The 19,385-nt window shown below is 61.1% G+C and overlaps 1 protein-coding gene and 1 long non-coding RNA gene across 6 annotated transcripts in view; one reads left to right on the top strand and one right to left on the bottom strand.

Moving 5' to 3' along the window:
• The window catches only part of CUX1 (cut like homeobox 1), a 204,190-nt gene that overhangs the window by 124,249 nt on the left and 60,556 nt on the right, over positions 1-19,385 (bottom strand). The gene's annotated exons all lie outside the window — the stretch shown is intronic.
• On the top strand, positions 6,889-16,133 carry LOC114817848. The gene is made up of 3 exons (XR_003765712.2): positions 6,889-7,214; positions 11,173-11,364; positions 15,875-16,133. It is a non-coding gene; the product is annotated as an uncharacterized LOC114817848 (long non-coding RNA).

The raw sequence follows: 19,385 nt of genomic DNA, 5'->3' as shown, positions 1-19,385 counted from the left end.
CCCTCCCACAGAAAGGCCCTTTCCCATTAGTTAGGCAAGGGAAATAGGAACCTCCCCACATCGAGCAGGAACAAACAGGAAAGGAAAGAATACATGCCTTATTAAAAAAAAAAAAAAAAAAAAAAGGGACCCATAAAATTAAACGCAGCAAGCTCCACCCTCCCGGACGATCAGTTTCGGCAGAAATAATTAGAGATCAGAGGGTTCCCCGGGCGGGCCCTCGGCAGGCTTCCCGCCGGCGGCGGCTGGCCGCGCCCCGCCCCTCCGAGCCCACGGGCAGCCCCGCCAGAGGTCCGGGGGCCGGGGGGGAAGCTGGGGGGCGACGAGGGGCAGGGCCGATTTATTCTGTTAACGAGGTGTCCGTCCCCTTCATTCTATTGATCGTGTTTATCTCGTTAATGAGGTGTCCGTCCCCTTGACTCTATCGATCGCGATTACGTTGTCTTGTTTCCGTCCGTCCCTCTCCCCCGATCAGTAATAAAAATAATGATAATGTCGGTATTCGTTAGGCGCTTACTACGTGCCGGGCACTGTTCTAAGCGCTGGGGTAGACACGGGGGAACCAGGTTGTCCCACGTGGGGCTCACAGTCTTGATCCCCGTTTTACAGATGAGGGAACCGAGGCACGGAGAAGTGAAGTGACTCGCCCAAAGTCACCCAGCTGACAAGCGGCCGAGCCGGGATTCGAATCCACGAGCCCCGACTCCGAAGCCCGGGCTCTTTCCACCGAGCCGGGCGGATTAGACCGTCAGCCCGTCATCGGGCGGGGACGGGTCTCTACCTGTTGCCGAGCTGTCCATTCCAAGCGCTTGGTACGGTGCTCCGCACATAGTAAGCGCTCAGCAAATACTACCGAATGAAAAGGGGGACGGGTCCACCCCACACGCCTTCTTTCGCCCCCGGAGGTAATTGGACGTCCAGACCCCATAAATCCCGAGAGCTCCTTTTTTTTTTAATGGTATGCGTTCGGCGCCTGTAACGTGCCCGGCACCGTACTGAACGCCGGGGAAGATACGAGCCAAGCAGGTCGGACCCAGTCCACGTCCCACGTGGGGCTCACAGTCTTCATCCCCGTTTCACGGGGGGGGGGGGGAACTGACACACCAGAAATGAAACGATAACGACGGCGGTATCGGTTAAGCGCTTACCATGTGCCGAGCGCCGTCCTAAGCGCTGCGGCGGAGAAAGGGTAATCGGGCTGTCCCACGTGAGGCTCACGGTCCTCACCCCCATTTTGCAGATGAGGTGACCGAGGCACGGCGACCGACTGCTCACTACGGACAGAGCCGCTGTACTACGCGCTTCGGAGACGTACAATCCAACCGAGCTGGCGAGCGAGTTCCCCGCACACGGAGAAGTGACAGTCTAGGTTCGGGGGTGGTGGGGGGGGGGGGGGGGGGCCAAAAAGTGACATAAATAAGTCCTTCGTTTGTTAAGCGCTTATCGTGTGCCAGGCACTGAGCTAAGCCCTGGGGCGACACGGGTTAATCGGGTTGGACACAGTCCCCGTCCCACACGGGGATCACGGTCAACGGCGCGACTTGGTGGAAAGAGGCCGGGCTCGGGAGTCCCGGGGCGTGGGTTCGCATCGCGACTCCACCACGTCACTTCACTTCTCCGTGCCTCGCGTCCCGCAACTGCTCCCTGTTGCCGAACTGTACGTTCCAGGCGCTCGGGACGGGGCTCCGCGCGTAGTGAGCGCTCAATAAACACTACCGGATGAACGAACGAAGTCTGCGAGCCCCGCGTGGGACAACCCGATTCCCCTGTAGGTACCACAGTGCTCGGCACGCGGTGAGCGCTCGACGAACGCCGCCGTCATTACTGGGAAGCGGCGTGCGGCTCTGCGCAAAGATCCCGGGCTTGGGAGTCGGGGGCCATGGGTTCGAATCCCGGCTCTGCCACTCGTCAGCTGGGTGACTCTCTGTGCCTCAGTGACCTCGTCTGTAAAATGGGGATTAACCGTGAGCCTCACGTGGGACGGCCCGATCACCCCGTATCTATCCCGGCGCTTAACGTATACCAACGTCGTCGTCGTCGTCATTATTGACGACGATCTCCACTTTCCAGACGATACAACTGAAACCCGGAGAAGTGAGGCGCCCCGCCCGAGGTCCCGCGGCGGACGGGCGGCGGAGCCGGGATCGGAACCCAGGTCCCTCTGGCTCCCGGGCTCGGGCTCCCTCCACCGGGCCACGCGGCTTCTACGTCCCGAGGCGTCGAGGCCGCGCGTTCACCCGGGATCCTTGGGGGTTAACAGCATTCTGGTGTTTTCTCTCCTCTAAAGAGATGAGTCAAGAGTTTCCAAGCACCGATAGGTGAATCACGGCGGGGCGGGGGGGGGGGAGGGAGGGTGGTGGCGGAAGAGGGGAGGGGGAAGGGAAACGGCCCGGAACCGGCACGCGGAGAGAACGACTCCCCGGGACCACAGATGGGTCGCGGGCCGGCCGACTCAACCCCCTTCTCGGCCGCCACCGCCGCCACCCACGGGCCGCCGCTCGGGCCCGCACCCCCGGCCCCCGGCGGCGGGCAGGAAGGGGTCCCCGGGCGCCGGTCGGTCCGGAGCTCCGCCGGGCCCCCGGTCCCGGGGACGAGGCGGGTGGAGTCCTTCGGCCGCCGCGCCGGACCGGCAGCGGTCCCGGAGGCGGCGGTGGGGAATCGAGGAAGCGGGGGGGGGCGCCGAAGGCGAGACGGCGTCGCCGGCACCGCGGTTTCACGGGCGTGCGCGGGGGCGTCCGCGGCGACGATAAGGACCTTCGGGGGGGGGGGTCTTCCGGCCACCCTCGGATCTGAAGCACGGGTCATCCCTCCCGCCCTCAGCCCCACGGCACTCTCGTCTACACCCGTCGTCGATTTTCACCCGTCTCCCCCTCTAGACGAAGGGGGAGAAGCGGCGTGGCTCAGTGGAAAGAGCCCGGGCTTCCGAGTCGGAGGTCACGGGTTCGACTCCCAGCTCTGCCCCCGGTCAGCTGTGGGACTGCGGGCGAGTCACTTCACTTCTCTGGGCCTCGGTGACCTCGTCTGGAAAATGGGGATGAAGACTGGGAGCCTCGCGTGGGACGACCCGATGACCCCCGTCTCTCCCCCGGCGCTTACGACGGTGCTCTGCACACAGTAAGCGCTTGACGGATACCAACATTAGACCGCAAGCTCCTGGGGGGGGGGGGGGGGGGGGGGGGGGGCAGGGAACGTTCCTGTCCCGTCATCTTCACCCTAGCGTTTAGTTCGGTGCTCTGCCCGCGGGAAGTGCTCGGCAGATATCATCGACTGGCGAAGGGTCGTTATTACGGTGCTCGGCACGCGGTAAGCGCTCAATAAATGCCATTGACCGGGTGGATCGTTATGGCGTCGATAATACGGTCCGAGCAGTGGGCTGGAGGAGCAGCGTGGCTTGACGGCAACAGCCCGGGCTTGGGAGTCAGAGGACACGGGTTCTGATCCCGGCCCGGCCACTCGCCGGCTGTGAGACCTCGGGCGGGTCACTTCACTGGGCCTCAGTCACCTCATCCGTAAAATGGGGATTGAAAAATGCGAGCCCCCCCCCCCCCCCCCCCGTGGGACGATCTGATGACCCTGCATCTCCCCCAGCGCTCACAACGGTGCTCTGCACACAGTAGGCGCTTAACAAATACCATAATTATTATTATTATTAATATTATTAAAAGTGCGAGCACCACGTGGGACCACTTAATTATCCTGTATCTACCCCAGGGCTCAGAGCAGTGCTCGGCACGTAGGGAGCGCTTAACGAATATCGTCGTCATCATTACGATTACACAAGACTACCAGATCACGCCCGACCCCGGGCCCGTCTTGTCGGGAAGCGGCGTGGCCCGGCCCAAAAGAGTCCGAGCCCGAGAGTCAGAAGACCCGGGTTCTAATCGCGGCTACGCCACCTGTCTGTGGCGGAACTTCGGGCAGGTCGCTCTGCTGCAACGGGCCTCGGGTCCCTCATCTGTAGAACGGGGATTGATTAATCCCTCTCCGTTGCCTGGGACTCCCCTGTGAGCCGGGGACCGTGTCCAGCCTGAGCATCGCGCAACCAGTCCAGTCGTTAGGCTCGTTTCGGGCAGGAAACGCGTCTGTGACCGCGGTGATATTGGACTCTCCCCGATTCTCAGTACGGTCCTTTCATGCAATAGTATTTCATTCGATAGCATTTACTGAGCGCTTACCATGTGCGGCGCGCCGTACTACGCGCTTGGAATGAACAAGTCGGCAACGGATAGAGACGGTCCCTGCCGTCCTCCCCTGCACGCGGTAAACGCTCGGTAAACACGACCCATCGACTCCCGTTATCACCGTCCCCGCTGGACGAAAGAGAAGCTTCGAGGAGCTTCCGGCACGGCCCAGCGGACAGACCCCAGCCCTGGGAGTCGGAGGGGCCTGGGGTCGAATCCCGGCCCTGCCACCTGTCCGCTGTGTGACCCTCACTTCTCTGTGCCTCGGTCACCTCAACGGCAAAAGGGGAAGACTGGACGCCCCGGGGGGGGACGTGGGCGGTGTCCAACCTCAGTGCTTGGAACGGGGTTCTGGCACCTAGGAAGCACTAAACCGACGCCAGTTCAAAGAAAAGGAAATGAGCGAAATGAGGGCCGGAGAGGTGAAGCGACCTGTCCAGTCCCGCAGGAGGCCGGGACCGGGTCCGCGAGCTCCCGTTCCGGCGCCCGCCCCGCGAAGGCGCCGATGCAGGACGGGCGGTCTCCTCCACGTGTACGCGGGAGGGCCGCCCCGTTGCATTTCTTTTTCTTTTAACCCGGAGTGCTTGACGCCGACTCCCCTCCCTCGCGTCCGACCCGCCGCCAAGCCCGAGTGTCTTCGGGAGGGAAGCCGAGTATCACCTCTCCTACGACGGCTACCATCTCTGTCACCGGCACCGTTGGGGCCGGCCCCGGATAGCGACGGCTGACGGAGTCGTAGGATGGACCGGTCCGGGAAAGGGCGGGAAAGACTATCGCCCGCTCTTCTCGTCGGCGAGCCCGTCGCTGGGCGGGGACGGTCTCTATCTGTTGCCCAAGTGTGCGTTCCAAGCGCTCAGTACAGTGCTCTGCACACAGTAAGCGCTCCATAAATACCACTGAACGAATGAATGGAGGAGGGTGGGCGGAGGGCGCGGACTCGACAGCATTTTACCTGAACGCGAGAAATCTGGCTCTCCCGGTTAATAATTATAACCCTCGGGATCACGATGATAATTTCATCTGTTAAGCGCTTACTATGTGCCGGGCACGGTAATAAGAAAATCGGGTTGGACGCTATCCCTGCCCCACGTGGGGCTCACGGTCTCAATCCCCATTTTACAGACGAGGTGACTGGGATCGAGAGAAGCGACCTGCCCGGGGTCACGCTGCGGGCGATGTGGCAGAGCCGGGATCGGAACCCGTGACCTTGTGATCCCCGGGCCCGGGCTCCATCCACTACGCCACGCCGATCGCGTGCCCCGCGCTATTCTCAGCGCTGGGGTAGATACGAGATTCCCCAGGCCCCACAGGGGACTCAAAGTCTAAGAAGGAGGGAGGACGGGGATTTATTTCCCCATTTTACAGATGGGAACCGAGGCCCGGAGAAGTCAGTCAGTCGATGGTACTTAACGGGCGCTTACCGGGTGCAGAGCACTGTACTAAGCACTTGGGAGAGTATCAGGTGAGACGTCCCCCGCCCACGGCGAGCGGACGGTCTAGAGAAGTGAAGCGATTGGATCGAAGGCACAGGGAAGGGCGGCAGAGCCGGGATTCCGGGCCCGGCGGGGTCTGACAACTATCCCCTTCGGGTCCGTCCTCCTCGGTCCGCTTCCTCCGGGCCCTGGCGGGACAGGGGACCGGAAGCTGGTTCTCCACCTCTCGAGGACGGAGAGAGGAGGCATCGCCGGCTAGAGCCGGTGGCCCCGGGGGTGTCCGCCACGGTCACCCGTCAGCCGGGTGACCGCGGGCCAGTCACTTCACTTCTCCGGGCCTCAGTTCCCTCATCCGGAAAATGGGGATGAAGACTGTGAGCCCCAGGTGGGACAGCCTGATTCCCCTGTGTCTACCCCAGCGCTCAGGACAGTGCTCTGCACGTAGTAAGCGCTCAACAGATACCAACGTTATTATTATTATGATGATGGTCATCAGATCCTTTCGGAAAACGGGGCCGCCGCCACGCCGACCGCACGCGCGTCCCCACGGACCGGGGTGGGGCGGACGGGGTGACGGCGCCCCCGGGGAAGTGGGAACTTGCCGCATTTCAGATTAGCGGAGGCCTTGAAGTGGGCATTTCTGACAACGCCGCTCCGGTAACTGGGGTCGATTTCCTGGCGCTCGGCCGTACGGGGCCGCGGGGCCGTCTCGCGAGTTAATTATAGCTCCGTTATCGGAGTGGGGACGCTCGGCAGGGCCGTCGAGATAAAACCCGGCACGGAGAGGGCTCTGCAGGCGAAGCAACCCGGCGATGCTTTGGCTAGGGAGCGGACGGAGCAGAAACGATTGCCAATTAAATTTCTTAAGCAACATCCCCGGAGAGAAGGCGGTTACTTGCGGTCGGGTGGCGGTGATCCACAAGGCTGCCAGACTTTTAAGGTACGGCGGCGAACGCGCAAAACGTTCGCGGCAACGCCCATCGTGCCAGCACGGTGGCCGGATGCCAGAACCTTCTCGTTCTACGCGTCGGCGGGCTCGGGGAGGCGCGGAAAGATGGGGCCGGCCGGCCCCCCCGCCCCCGCCACCGAAGAAGGCGGGTCGCCCAGAGAGACCGCCGGCCGGGGTCTTTCGGAAGGACGTCGGCTTTCGGCCGGTCCCCGGCGAGGAATTTCCAATTTCGGTGAGGAGGAGGATTCGGGACGGCGTCCGGAACGGCCGGGGACAGAGGGCGTGCTGACGTGCGGGGAGGGGCTGCTCCCGACGCCTCCTGGCCCGCTCGGGATCCCGAGCCAGCCGACGGGGGAGGCGTCGGGATACGGATCTCCGGGCCCCCGCCCCGCCCCCGGGGACCCCGGGGGACCGGCGGCCGTAAGGGGGTCCCCGGAAACGGAGGGGCGGGGGGGGGGGGCCCGTGCGGCTCGTGGCTCCGGGGCCCCCGGAGGTGAACGGCTGCTGTTGGAACAGAAGGGAGGCCATTTTGGATCCCTCCTTCGGGGAGGAAAGCGAAAGCTCTCTCTAAAAACGAACCGTCCTCCGACAGCGGGACCGGGAATTCTCCGGCCTGGGGTGACCGGAGGGAGAGCCTTCTCGCTGAAAGCGGTGAGCAGAGCCGAGGGGAATGCTGTCGCGAAGGAAGGAAATCCACGTGGGCCATCTCGCCGAGCCCTCCCTCTCCCCGGGGACACTCCCCGACTGGGCCCCGTCGCGATCTCGGTCACGACATCGGCCGCCCCCGGCCTCGCGTGCGTGTCGATCGCTCGGCCGGCCGTTCGTTCTCCGGGGCGCACCCACTCGCTCACTCCGCGGGCCGGTTTACATCCGCCGCCGCCCCCACGGACGGCAAACTCTTCGAGGGCGGGGGTCACGCCCCTTCCGTGTTCCCCAGGCTCCCGGGTCGGCATCCCGCCCACCGTCGAGGCCCGTTCCGCTCGAGCTTTCCGAGAAACCGCGCTCCCGTCCTGAAACCAGAGCCCGAGTCCGACGACGGACGTCGGGCAAACGGCCGGGTCCTCCGTCCTTTAAGAGGCGTGGGCCAGTAAGGCCGAATGACGCCTCCGAACCTTTCCCGGGAAGGCCGGGGCCGCATCCCCTTCCCAAGGGGCGGCGTGCCGCCCCCCCCACCCCCCCCCCCCCCCGCCGCCAGCCCACCCGCTCACACCAGGTCGGCGTTTACTTCCCAATCTCCAGCAAGAGCTACGGTCGAAAAGGCCACCTGAGCACCTCTCCCTCTCTGTCTCGGGCGAGAACCCGCGGGCAGCGCCTCGTGGGTCCGACTTAGCGAACGCACGTTCACGTGAGAGGCGGCGTGGCCTAGTGGAGAGAACCCGGGCCCGGGAGCCAGGAGGACCTGGGTTCTAATCCGGGCTCCGCCATCTGTCTACAGCGTGACCTTGGGCAAGTCGCTCTGCCGCTCCGGCCTCACCTGCGAATTGGAGATTAAGACCGTGAGGCCTCACGTGGGGCGGGGGCTACATCCAGCCCGATTAGCTCGTCTCCGCTCCGGGGCTTAGTACGGTGCCCGGCACATAATAGGCGCTTAACGAATACCGCGGAGGAGGGGGGGAAGAAAGGGCTTTAACGGGAAGGTGCGTTGTTCGTACGTGTGTGATCTAGGCGCGAATGCGGCGGAGTAGGGAGCGGCAGCCCCGCGTCGACCCTCGAGCCCCGCGCCGCGCACGCACGCCCACCCGCTTCCTCTCCCTCCCCGCCGCCGGCAGGAAACCGTCACCGCCCGGGCCGCCATCTTAGAAACCACAGGACAGCTGGGTTTCGAGCTCCTGGTTACAAGTGCAGGGCCCGGGGCGGGGAGGGGGGAGGGGGAATCCTGGCAGGGGAGGCAAGGCCGATCCGGCGGAAGCCCACGCGGAATCGGACCGGGGAGCGGGGACCTGGTGGACCACGACCCCCCGAGGGCCAGCGGGTCACGGCCGGGGGCCCGGGACGCCCAGCTCAGACCATTCCTCTCTAACCAACCTCCTGGGAACCAGGAGCCCGGGGCCTGGAATCCTGCCTCGGGGACCACCCCCCCCCCCCCATCCCCCACCCAGACTGGAAGCTCCCTGTGGGCAGGGAACGTCTCTACCAACCCCGTTGTCTTCTACCGTCCCAAAGTGCCGAGTCCAGTGCTCTGGGAAACGCTCAATAAATAGCACCGACTATCCGACTCTGAAATATATAGAGGGAAGCTGACCTGCTCCTGACCAGCTCCCCGAAAACCAGATGCAACGTGGGGATTCCAAATCACTTTGAGCCCTAAATCTTTGGTCCCTGCTAGGAATTCCCGTCTGGGAGGGGTCATTTCACTGGAAATAAAGACCTCAGATCCTCCTGGTCTTCCATCCTTTCTCTTCTCCTCCTCTTCCTCTTCTCCTCCTCCCTCTCTTCCCCTACTTCTCCTCCTCCTCCTCAAGGGAACTTGCCGGGCACTCACTGAGTGCCCGTAAAACGGAGGCCGCCGGGGAGATGCCCGTCCGGGAGGGACTCGGGCTCTGTTCTCCCTCCCTCCTCGATAGGAAGCCGCGAGGCTCGGTGGAAAGGGCCCGGGCTTGGGAGGCGGAGGTCACGGGTTCCGATCCCGGCTCGGCCACTGGGCAGCCGGGTGACCGTGGGCGAGTCACTTCACTTCTCCGGGCCTCGGTTCCCTCGTCTGTAAAATGGGGGTGAAGACCGTGAGCCTCACGTGGGACAATCCGATGACCCTGCATCTCCCCCAGCGCTTAGAACCAACAGTGCTCTGCACCTAGGAAGCGCTTAACCAATACCAACACTACCATTATCGGAAGCCCCGGGCGAGGCGGGGAACTCACGCAATCTGCTTATCCTGAATCTCGCCCCGTACGTAGTACAGAGCCGGGCAATAGTAAGCGCCTGGCAGACACCACAGTTAGCGTGACTCCTCTGGCTATTATTAACTCGAGCCTTCTGACCTAGGCGCTCCTCGGGCGGGTCCGAGGCCTGTCGATCTCGAAGACCGACCGTGGGGCGTCCGGGGGGGGTGTCCGTCGGTCAGTTCTATGTATTGAGCGCTTACTAGGCGCAGACCGCTGTACTAAGCGCTTGGGAGAGGACAACAGACACGTGCCCTACTCACAACGAGCTTCCGGCCTAGAGCGGGAGCCGGACATCTGTCCGGCGGCGGCGGCCCAGTGGACCCTCCAGACCTTCCTGAAGCCGGGGGGGGGGGGGGGGGGACGGGACCCGAAGGCCGCTCCTACCCTCCCCGCCTAGGCTGCTCCCAAATATTAATAATGACGGTGGCATTCGTTAAGCGTTTACTCTGTGCCCAGCTCTATACTAAGCGCTGGGGTGGATACAAGCAAATCGGGTTGGAAACAGTCCCTGTCCCGTGTGGGGCTCCCAGTCCCGATCCCCATTTTAGAGGTGAGGCAGCTGAGGCCCAGAGAAGCGAAGCGACCCGCCTGAGATCACGCGGCAGGCAAGTGGCGGAGCCGGCATTAGAACTCATGACCTCCTGACTCCCAGGCCCGGTGCGGCCACAGAGCCAGGGAGTCAGGGCCCACGGGATCTCCCTGTCTGGAGCGGCTTGGCCTAGCGGCCGGAGCGCGGGCCTGAGAGTCGGAAGGACTTGGGTTCTAATCCCGGCTCTTCCACCCGTCTGCTGCGTGACCCCGGGCCAGTCGTTCCACTTCTCTGTGCCTCAGTTCCCTCATCTGGAAAAGATGGGGATTAAGACCGCGGGCCCACCGGGGGACAGGGACTGTGTCTACCCTGCTTACCTTGTATCTGATCCAGCGTCTAGCACAGGGCCTGGCGCACGCTACGCGCTTAACAAATACCGAAGTCATCGTAAACTGCCTCAGTTCCCTCATCTGTAAAACGGGGGTTAAGACCGGGAGCCTCACGCGGGACAACCCGATGACCCTGTTATCTCCCCAGTGCTTAGAACGGTGCTCTGCACATAGTAAGCGCTTAACCGATACCAACATTATCATTATTATAAAGATGCCTGGCTCCCCTCTAGGCCGTAAGCTCGCGGTGGGTAGGGAATGCGTCTGTCTACTGTTACGACGGACTCGCCCGAGGGCTCGGTACAGCGTTCCGCACGCCGTAAGCGCTCAATAAATACGAACCAACGGATTCCGCTACAGGAGAGTCTCCTACGAGGCCTCGGACTCGAAGACGGTGGGACGATTCAAAACCGGCGGTGGTCGCCTCGGCCCCACGGGTTGTCTCTGCCGTCCCGGGGCCACGGGTCCCGTCCGGGCGGGGGGGTGGCCGGGCTCCTCGTTTTCTCCCCCGAAACCTGCCCCCGCACAGCTCGGAGGCCAATTCCCTCTCGTCCGTCATCTCCCCTTTAAAGGGGCCCGCGTGAGAGAGACGGCACAGAAGCGCTCCGAGTGACCGCCGTGCTGACGAGGCAAATCCGGAACGGGAAAAATGTTCCCAGGCGAACCGACAGGCGGAGCCGTCGGGGGCGGGGGGAGGAGCCGGGGGGGAGCCTTTTATCCTCGGGCACGCCCGTGCCAACCCGGTCTTTGGGAATGAGGAGTCGACTTTTTTTTTTTTTTTTGCTTCTTTCTGTTTGGTTCCGTTTCAGTGACTCCCCGAATGCAAATCCGTGATCGGGGGAGTCTGAGCCGAGAGCGGGTAATTTTCCCGGCTGGGAATTTTCCTGTTCCGACCGGGCCGCTCCACCCTGTTGGCTTTGGGAGTCGTCGCCTTCTCCTTTAGTCATATGGCGCCTTGGAAGGGCTCCAGCCCGAGGTCCAGACCTGACATACCCCCGAAGGTGAGTGTGTGGAGCTTCTAGGATTTAAGCATCTTTTCCGTCTCCTCCTCCTCCTCCTCCTCCTCCTCCTGGGGAGGGCGGGAGGGGGTGAGAGCCTCCTTCCCGGCCGGGAAGGGCAGAGAGCAGGCCTGGAAAGGCGGGCCCGGGGCCAGCGTGGCCAAATGCCGGCTCCCGGCGAGGCGGAGGATCTCTCGGTTGCGGCGTGGCTCGGTGGAGAGAACCCGGCCTTGGGAGTCGGGGGTCGTGGGTTCGAATCCCAGCTCCGCCACTTAACCGTGTGACTTGGGGCAAGTCACTTCTCTGGGCCTCACTTACCTCATCTGCAAATTGGGGATTAAAACTGTGAGCCCCACGGGGGACGGCCCGATCGCCTCGTATCCCCCCCCCAGCGCTCAGAACAGCGCTCTGCACATAGTAACCGCTTAACAGACGCCATCGTCCTATTCTGCATATTCTATTTTACTCTACTGTCCGCGTGTGTCGTCGATGTCGACGCCTGTCTCTCTCTCTCTAGACCGTGAGCTCCTTGAGGGCAGCCGGTTGTGGGCGGGGAGTGTGTTCATTGCCGGACCGCGTCCACGGCGTCGCCGTGGGTCGGACACGACGTGACGACGACTCTCCCAAGCGCACAGTCCAGCGTTCTGCGCACGGTGAGCGCTCACTAAGTAAGCGCTCGATAAATCCGACCGACCGACCGACGGACCGGGCCCGCGGGGGCGTCGGGGCCGGTTCCGCCTCCGGGGAGGGCCCCCGGGGGCGGACGCTGGGAGGAGACCCAACGGTCGGCGCTGATTCGCGTTCCCATTCGTTCATCGTTCCTTCGTCCCATCGCATTCACTGCGCGCGGAGCACCGTACTAAGCGCTTGGAAAGTACAACACGGCAACGAAGCGAGACGATCCCTGCCCGCAACGGGCTCACGGTCTAGAGGGGAGGGAGGGGAAAGCCGGGGGCGGTTCGTGAAACACGAGGCGTCCGTTTAAAATCCCCTTTCTCGGCAGGCCGCGTGCTCGGCGGCGGCGACGCCGAGAGGCGCGGTTCGCGTTTCTTCAAGTTTCATTTTTCACATTCTCCACGCCGGCGAAAAACAAACAGATTCTCTCCCCGGCCCCAGGGAAGGGGGGGGGACCCTCCTAATCCCGACGGGAACGCCACACCCAGAAGCAGAAAGGAGATACCCGGACCGGGGGCCGCGGGGGGCGGCGGGCGCGACCGGGCAGGTGACGGGGAGGCGGCGCGGCCTGGTGGGAAGGGCCCGGGTCTGGGAGTCGGAGGTCGCGGGTTCTAATCCTGGCTCCGCCACGTGTCCGCTGGGTGACCTTGGGCAAGTCACCTCACTTCTCTGGGCCCCAGTGACCTCATCTGAAAAACGGGGACTGAGACCGTGAGCCCCAAGGGGGGGGGGACGGGGACCGTGTCCAACCCGATGTGCCTTGCAACATAGTAAGCACTTAACAGATATCATCATTATTCTTCTTCATAATCCCTCATCCGTCACCGGCCTGCTGGGCGACACCGGGCGATTCACTTAACCTTTCTGGGCCTCGGTCCTCGCATCTGTAAAACGGGGCCAAAATCTCTCTTCTCCTCCTATTTAGACCGAGCCCTAGGTGGCACGGGGGCTGTGCCCAGCTCAGTTTGCTTGGACTTCCACCCCGCCTTGCCTCCAGCGCTTAGTACGACGCCTGACGCACAGTAATCCCTTAACAGACACTACAGTGATCGTTATTAGTGACCTCGCATCTACCCCAGTGCCCAGATCAGCGCTCGCCATCTGGCCGGCACTTAACAGATACCCCCAGTTATCATCATCATCAGGCCGGAGCCCGCCGAGGGTCCGGACGCGACTCCCCGAGCCGAAAATGACGATAATTGTATTTCATTCATTCAGGGGTATTTACTGAGCGCTTACTCTGTGCAGAGCACTGTGCTGAGCGCTCGGATTGGACAGTTCGGCGGGCGCTTCCCGCGTACCAGCCACCGAGCACTGTGGCGGCTGCAGGCCAGTCGGGTCGGATCCGGTCCCCGTCCCGCGTGGGGCTCACGCTCTCGATCCGCATTTTCCAGATGCGGTAACTGGAGCACGGGGAAGCCAGGTGACTTGTCCAAGGCCACACAGCAGACAAGTGGCGGGGCCAGGATTAGAACCGTCCTCCCGCGGTCCCGGAACGCCCTCCCTCCTCACCTCCGCCGAACTCATTCTCTTCCCCTCTTCGAAACCCTACCGAAAGCTCGCCTCCTCCGAGAGGCCTTCCCAGACTGAGCTCCCCTTTTCCCTCTGCTCCCCCTCTTCGCCTCCCCTCGGCTAAACCCTCTTTCCCCCCATCTCCCTCCGCTCCCCCCCCTCTCCCTTCCCCTCGGCACCGTACCCGTCCGCTCGACTGTATATATTTTCATTACCCTGTTTATTTGGCTAACGGGGTGTACGTCGCCTCGATTCTATTTATCTGCTACTGTTTTCATGAGATGTTCCGTCCCCTCGATTCTATTTATCGCTACTGTTTCTGTCTCCCCCGATCGGACCGTGAGCCCGTCAAAGGGCGGGGACCGTCCCTATCTGTTCCCGATCCGTCCATTCCGAGCGCTCGGTCCAGTGCTCTGCACACAGTAAGCGCTCAATAACTACTATCGAACGAACGGACCAACGCGTGACCCTCCGCCTCCCAGGCCCCGGCGCTGGCCACTCGGCCGCTCGCACACGTCTCCGCAGGCGCGCGGGCACGTCACGCGCGGGCCGCGGCCACGAGGCCGGGCGCCGTTTGCGTGTGTGTGTACACACCCGTGTGCACGCGTGTCTCTCCCCATCTCCATTCTTTTGCTTCCCTCGCACCCCAGCCTCCTCGGTGGGAACATTTCGCACCGCGCGACAGCCGGTCCCCGGGCCAGCTCCGTTCACAGCCCGGGCCGGGCCCAGACGGATGACCTAATCCAGAGCGGTGAGGAGGGAGGAGGGAGGCGGGGTGGAGGGGAGGAGGGAGGAAGCAAGGGAGGGGAGGGGGGGAAACGAAGCAGGAAGGGAACCAGGAGGGCGGGAAGAGGGAGGGAGAGAAGGTGGAGAAAAGGAGCGAGGAGGCGGGGAAGTGGCCGGAAGTGAACCAGCGGGGAAGGGGGGGGAGAGGGACGGAGGGAGGGGCGGAGGAGAGAATGACGACGAGAACTGATAACGATGGTATCCGTTAAGCCCTCACCGTGCGCAGGGCACCGTTCTAAGCGCCGCGGTAGAGACGGGCTCGTCGGATCGTCCCACGTGGGGCTCACGGTTTTTAATCCCCATTTTGCCAGATGAGGTCCCTGAGGCCCAGCGAAGTGAAGGGACTCGCCCCCAGTCACACAGCTGACAAGCGGCGGAGTCGGGATTCGAACCCATGTCCTCTGACTCCCGAGCCCGGGCTCTTTCCACTACCCACCTCTCCACGGGTGTCGGATTTTGCAGCCCAACGGCGTCCTAAATTTCCCAATAATGATAACGGCGTTGGTATCTGTGAAGCGCTCACTGTGTGCAGAGCGCCCTTCTACGCGCTGGGGCACATACAGGGTGATCGGGTTGTCCCACGTGGGGCTCACGGTCTTAATTTCCGTTTTGCAGATGAGGTCACTGAGGCCCAGAGGAGTGAAGTGACTCGCCCAGGTCACCCAGCTGACAAGTGGCAGAGCCGGGATTGGAACCCATGACCTCCGACTCCCAAGCCCCGTTTCTTTCCACTGAGCCCCCAGTGGGGGGGGGGGGGAGGTGGAACGCGAGGGGCAGACGTCGGGGGTCCCAGGCGATAAACACCGGAAAGCCGCAACACGCCAGAAGCAACACTCAGCGGCAGCAAAGCCGCGGTGGCTCAGCGGAAAGAGCCTGGGCTTCGGAGTCGGAGGTCACGGGTTCGACTCCCGGCTCTGCCGCTCGTCAGCCGGGTGACCGTGGGCGAGTCGCTTAACTTCTCTGGGCCTCGGTTCCCTCCTCTGTAAAATGGGGATTAACTGTGAGCCGCGCGTGGGACGACCCGATGACCCTGTATCTCCCCCAGCGCTTAGAACCGTGCTCTGCACATAGTAAGCGCTTAACAAATGCCAACGTTATTATTATCAGCACTGTACTAAGCGCTTGAAATGCACAAATCGGCAACCGGTAGAGACAGTCCCTGCCCACTGACGGGCTCACGGTCTGATTGGGGGAGACAGACAAGAACAATAGCAATATTATTATTATAATTACCATTAGATCTACGAGACAGAAAGGTTGGTCGATCGCTCGGCCACCGCCGATCAGATCGGGGCCCGGGCACCCAGCCGTCCTGCCCACATCCGTCAGCAGACACCGACACCGACCGAGCGCTTCCTGGGTGCTCGGGGGAGTCCAGTACAACGGAGCTGGGATTCCTGGGGGGAGTCCAACCGCTCGGTTTAGAGGAGGTTTCGGCAAAAGCCCGACGGGAGCGTTCCACCTTTCTCATCACGCCATGGTCGCGGGGTAAAAAGGCGCTACATTCTTCGAATTTTCCTCTTTTTTTTTTTTTTTAAAGGAGAAACCCTGCGCTGCTTCGCACGAAGCGACCGGTGCCGTCCTGAGCTTCCAAACCGCTAACCGTAGGTACCGTCAAACAACGGGGCAGCGCGGCCCGGTGGAAAGAGCCCAGACTTGGGAGTCAGGGGACCCGGGTTCTAAACCTGTCTGCCGGGTGACCTTCGGCCAGTCACTCTGCCTCTCTGGGCCTCAGTTGCCTCCTCTGAAAAATGAGGATTAAAGTCTGTGAGCCCCATGAGGGACGTGGATTGTGACCAACCCGATTATCTTGTATTCATTCCACAGTATTTACTGAGCGCTTACTACGTGCAGAGCACCGCCGTGAGCGCTTGGAATGTACGGGGGAAGGGACGCGGCTCAGTGGGAAGAGCCCAGACTTGGGAGCCAGGGATCACGGGTTCGAATCCCGGCCCGGCCGCTCGGCAGCCGTGTGACCGAAGCAGCGTGGCCGGGGAAGCAGCGTGGCTCCGTGGAAAGAGCCCGGGCTTCGGGGTCACAGGTCGTGGGTTCGGCTCCCGGCTCTGCCGTTTGTCAGCTGCGTGACTGTGGGCGAGTCACTTTAACTTCTCTGTGCCTCAGTGACCTCATCTGCAAAATGGGGGATCGAGAGCCTCACGTGGGACCACCTGACGACCCTCTATCTCCCCCAGCGCTCAGAACGGTGCTCGGCACGTAGTAAGCGCTTCACGAACGCCGACGTTATTATTACTTCTCTGGGCCTCGGCGACCTCATCTGTGAAATGGGGATTCGGACTGTGAGCCCCACGTGGGACCACCTGGCGACCCGGCATCCACCCCAGCGCTTCGAACAGCGAGAAGATTAGCACCAGAGGAGCGAAGCGTGCGGGCTGGGTTGGAGAAGGCGCCAAGCGGGGTGAGGTAGGAGGGGGCGAGGGGCTTTACAGCCGATGGAGAGGCGTTTGTCTGTACTCTCCCAAGTGTGCTCTGCACGCTGTGAGCGCTCCAGCAATACAACTGACTGAACTCTGTTGCGCTGCGCTCTCCCAAGGGCTTAGAACAGTGCTCGATTAGACCGTGAGCCCGTCCAACGGCAGGGACCGTCTCCACCTGTCGCCGACGTGTTCGTTCCAAGCGCTCGGTACAGTGCTCTGCACATAGTAAGCGCTCAACAAATACTACTGAGCGAATGCTCAGCTTACAGAAAGCGCTCGATACAGGCAGAAAGCTCTCAGTGGGACTGACCAGATCTACCGGAGTAATGTCCTGGAGGCGTTTTCATTCCGACTTAGAACCGAAGCATCATCATCAACGACAGAGACCGTTTTGATCATCTAGATAGAAGATCCCGGCAAGCCTCCGATTTCCTCCTGCACGTAAAACACAGAACCTAATCCATAAACAGACGCGTCTTCTCCTAACCTCCCCCCCCCCCCGTCCCACCCCCTCGGCGCCGTACTGGTCCGCTCGACTGTACAGATCCTCATCACCCTATTTATTCTGTTGAATGAGATGTACATCACCCCGATTCGACTTATTTGCCATTGTTTTTACGAGATGTTCTTCCCCTTGACTCTACTTATTGCCACCGTTCTTGTCCGTCTCCCCCGATTAGACCGCGAGCCCGTCAGACGGCGGGGACCGTCTCTATCTGTTGCCGATCTGTACATTCCGAGCGCTCAGTCCAGTGCTCTGCACATAGTAAGCGCTCAGTAAATACTATTGAATGAATGAATGAACCGTGGGGGTCCAAATCGCCCCTAGGGCTTCCCCATCCCTCTCCTGCTCTCGCCCCCCCCCCCACGCCTCCCGAACCTGAATCGATTCCCAGCGCTTAGAACGGTGCTCTAGTTTAGAGAAGCAGCGTGGCTCAGTGGAAAGAGCACGGGCTTTGGAGTCAGAGGTCATGAGTTCGAATCCCGGCTCTGCCACTTGTCAGCTGTGTGACTGTGGGCAAGTCACTTAACTTCTCGGTGCCTCAGTTACCTCATCTGTAAAATGGGGATGAAGACTGTGAGCCCCACGTGGGACATCCTGATTCCCCTGTGTCTACCCCAGCGCTTAGAACAGTGCTCGGCACATAGTAAGCGCTTAACAAATACCAACATTATTATAGTAAGCGCTTAACAAATACCGACACTGTTACTGAATTTCCCCCAAACAGAGATTTTTAACGACTCCCTTTCTAAACCCAGGTCACCGCAATTTAGAGGTGTGCGTGGAATTCCGCTTGCTTTCAGCAAAGGGGAAACGCCTTCAGAATCAAAGGAGATTCCAATCCCCAACTTGAAAGGGAAAAGTCCACTGGTAATCACAGAGACGAACGAAAGCTCTGCATTCAAAAAAAAAAAAGGGGGGGGGGGGGAGTGGAAAAGAGAAGGAAAAAGGGCCACAGAATCCCTGGAACACTGCCTGCCAACTAAAACACCTACTATGAATTCAGTAATGGGTTAGACAAACATAAATTATAAGGCCAGACATTTTAAAAGGTGGGGGGGGAAGTTGATTTATTGTCACACTGGAGACGCGGCAGGAGAGAGGCACAATTTCATTTTTCCGTATACTCATCAACACTGCAGATGTGTTAATGCCGAAAGAATTTTAAAATAAAAATTACTCTTAACTCGAGTTCTTCCATATCGGTTCGTTGACTTTAAAAAAAAAAAAAAAAGAGGATTTACCAGGCAGCTGGGTTTTTTTTAGAGCAGAGGCCCCTGCGGAGCCCTGACTTTGGGGGAGAAAGGTAATAATAATATTCCATAATTACGGTATTAAAGTGCTCACTATGTGCCAGGCACTGTTCTAAGCGCTGGCGCTGTGTCCCCTCACCGGCCGAATGCCTTCTATTCGCAAATGCCCAGGTGGAAGGAGACGATGGATGCTCTTTTTGTTAATAATGTCGGTATCTGTTCAGCGCTTACTAGGTGCGGAGCACCGTTCTAAGCGCTGGGGGAGATACGGGGTCATCAGGTCGTCCCACGTGAGGCTCACAGTTTATCCCCATTTTACAGATGGGGTAACTGAGGCCCGGAGAAGTGAAGTGACTTGTCCACAGTCACGCAGCTGACACGTAATACTGATAACAATGTTGGTATTTGTGAAGCGCTTACTATGTGCCGAGCACTGTTCTAAGCGCTGGGGGAGATACGGGGTCATCGGGTTGGCCCACGTGATTCCCCATTTTACAGATGAGGTAACTGAGGCACAGAAGTGACCTGCCCACAGTCACACGGCTGACAAGTGGCAGAGCCGGCATTCGAACCCATGGCCTCTGACTCCCAAGCCCGGGCTCCTTCCACCGAGCCACGCTGCTTCTCTAAGCGCTACGTGCCCAGACCTGAACTGAGCGCTGGGGTGCGCGAGAGATGCTCGGGCTCCTTATGGGGCTCAAAGTCTAAGTAGGAGGGAAAACACGGCTTGAATGCCCATCTCGCAGACGACTGAACTGAGGCGCAGGGAAGTGACTTTCCCAAGGTCACACAGCGGGCTAGCGGAGGAGCTGGGATTAGAGCTCGGATCCTCTTGAGGCCCAGGCCCGGGCTCATTCCCGC

Source organism: Ornithorhynchus anatinus, chromosome 17 (assembly GCF_004115215.2).
Source record: "Ornithorhynchus anatinus isolate Pmale09 chromosome 17, mOrnAna1.pri.v4, whole genome shotgun sequence".
Lineage (NCBI taxonomy): Eukaryota > Metazoa > Chordata > Mammalia > Monotremata > Ornithorhynchidae > Ornithorhynchus > Ornithorhynchus anatinus.
This window is presented reverse-complemented; position numbering and strand designations above follow the sequence as displayed.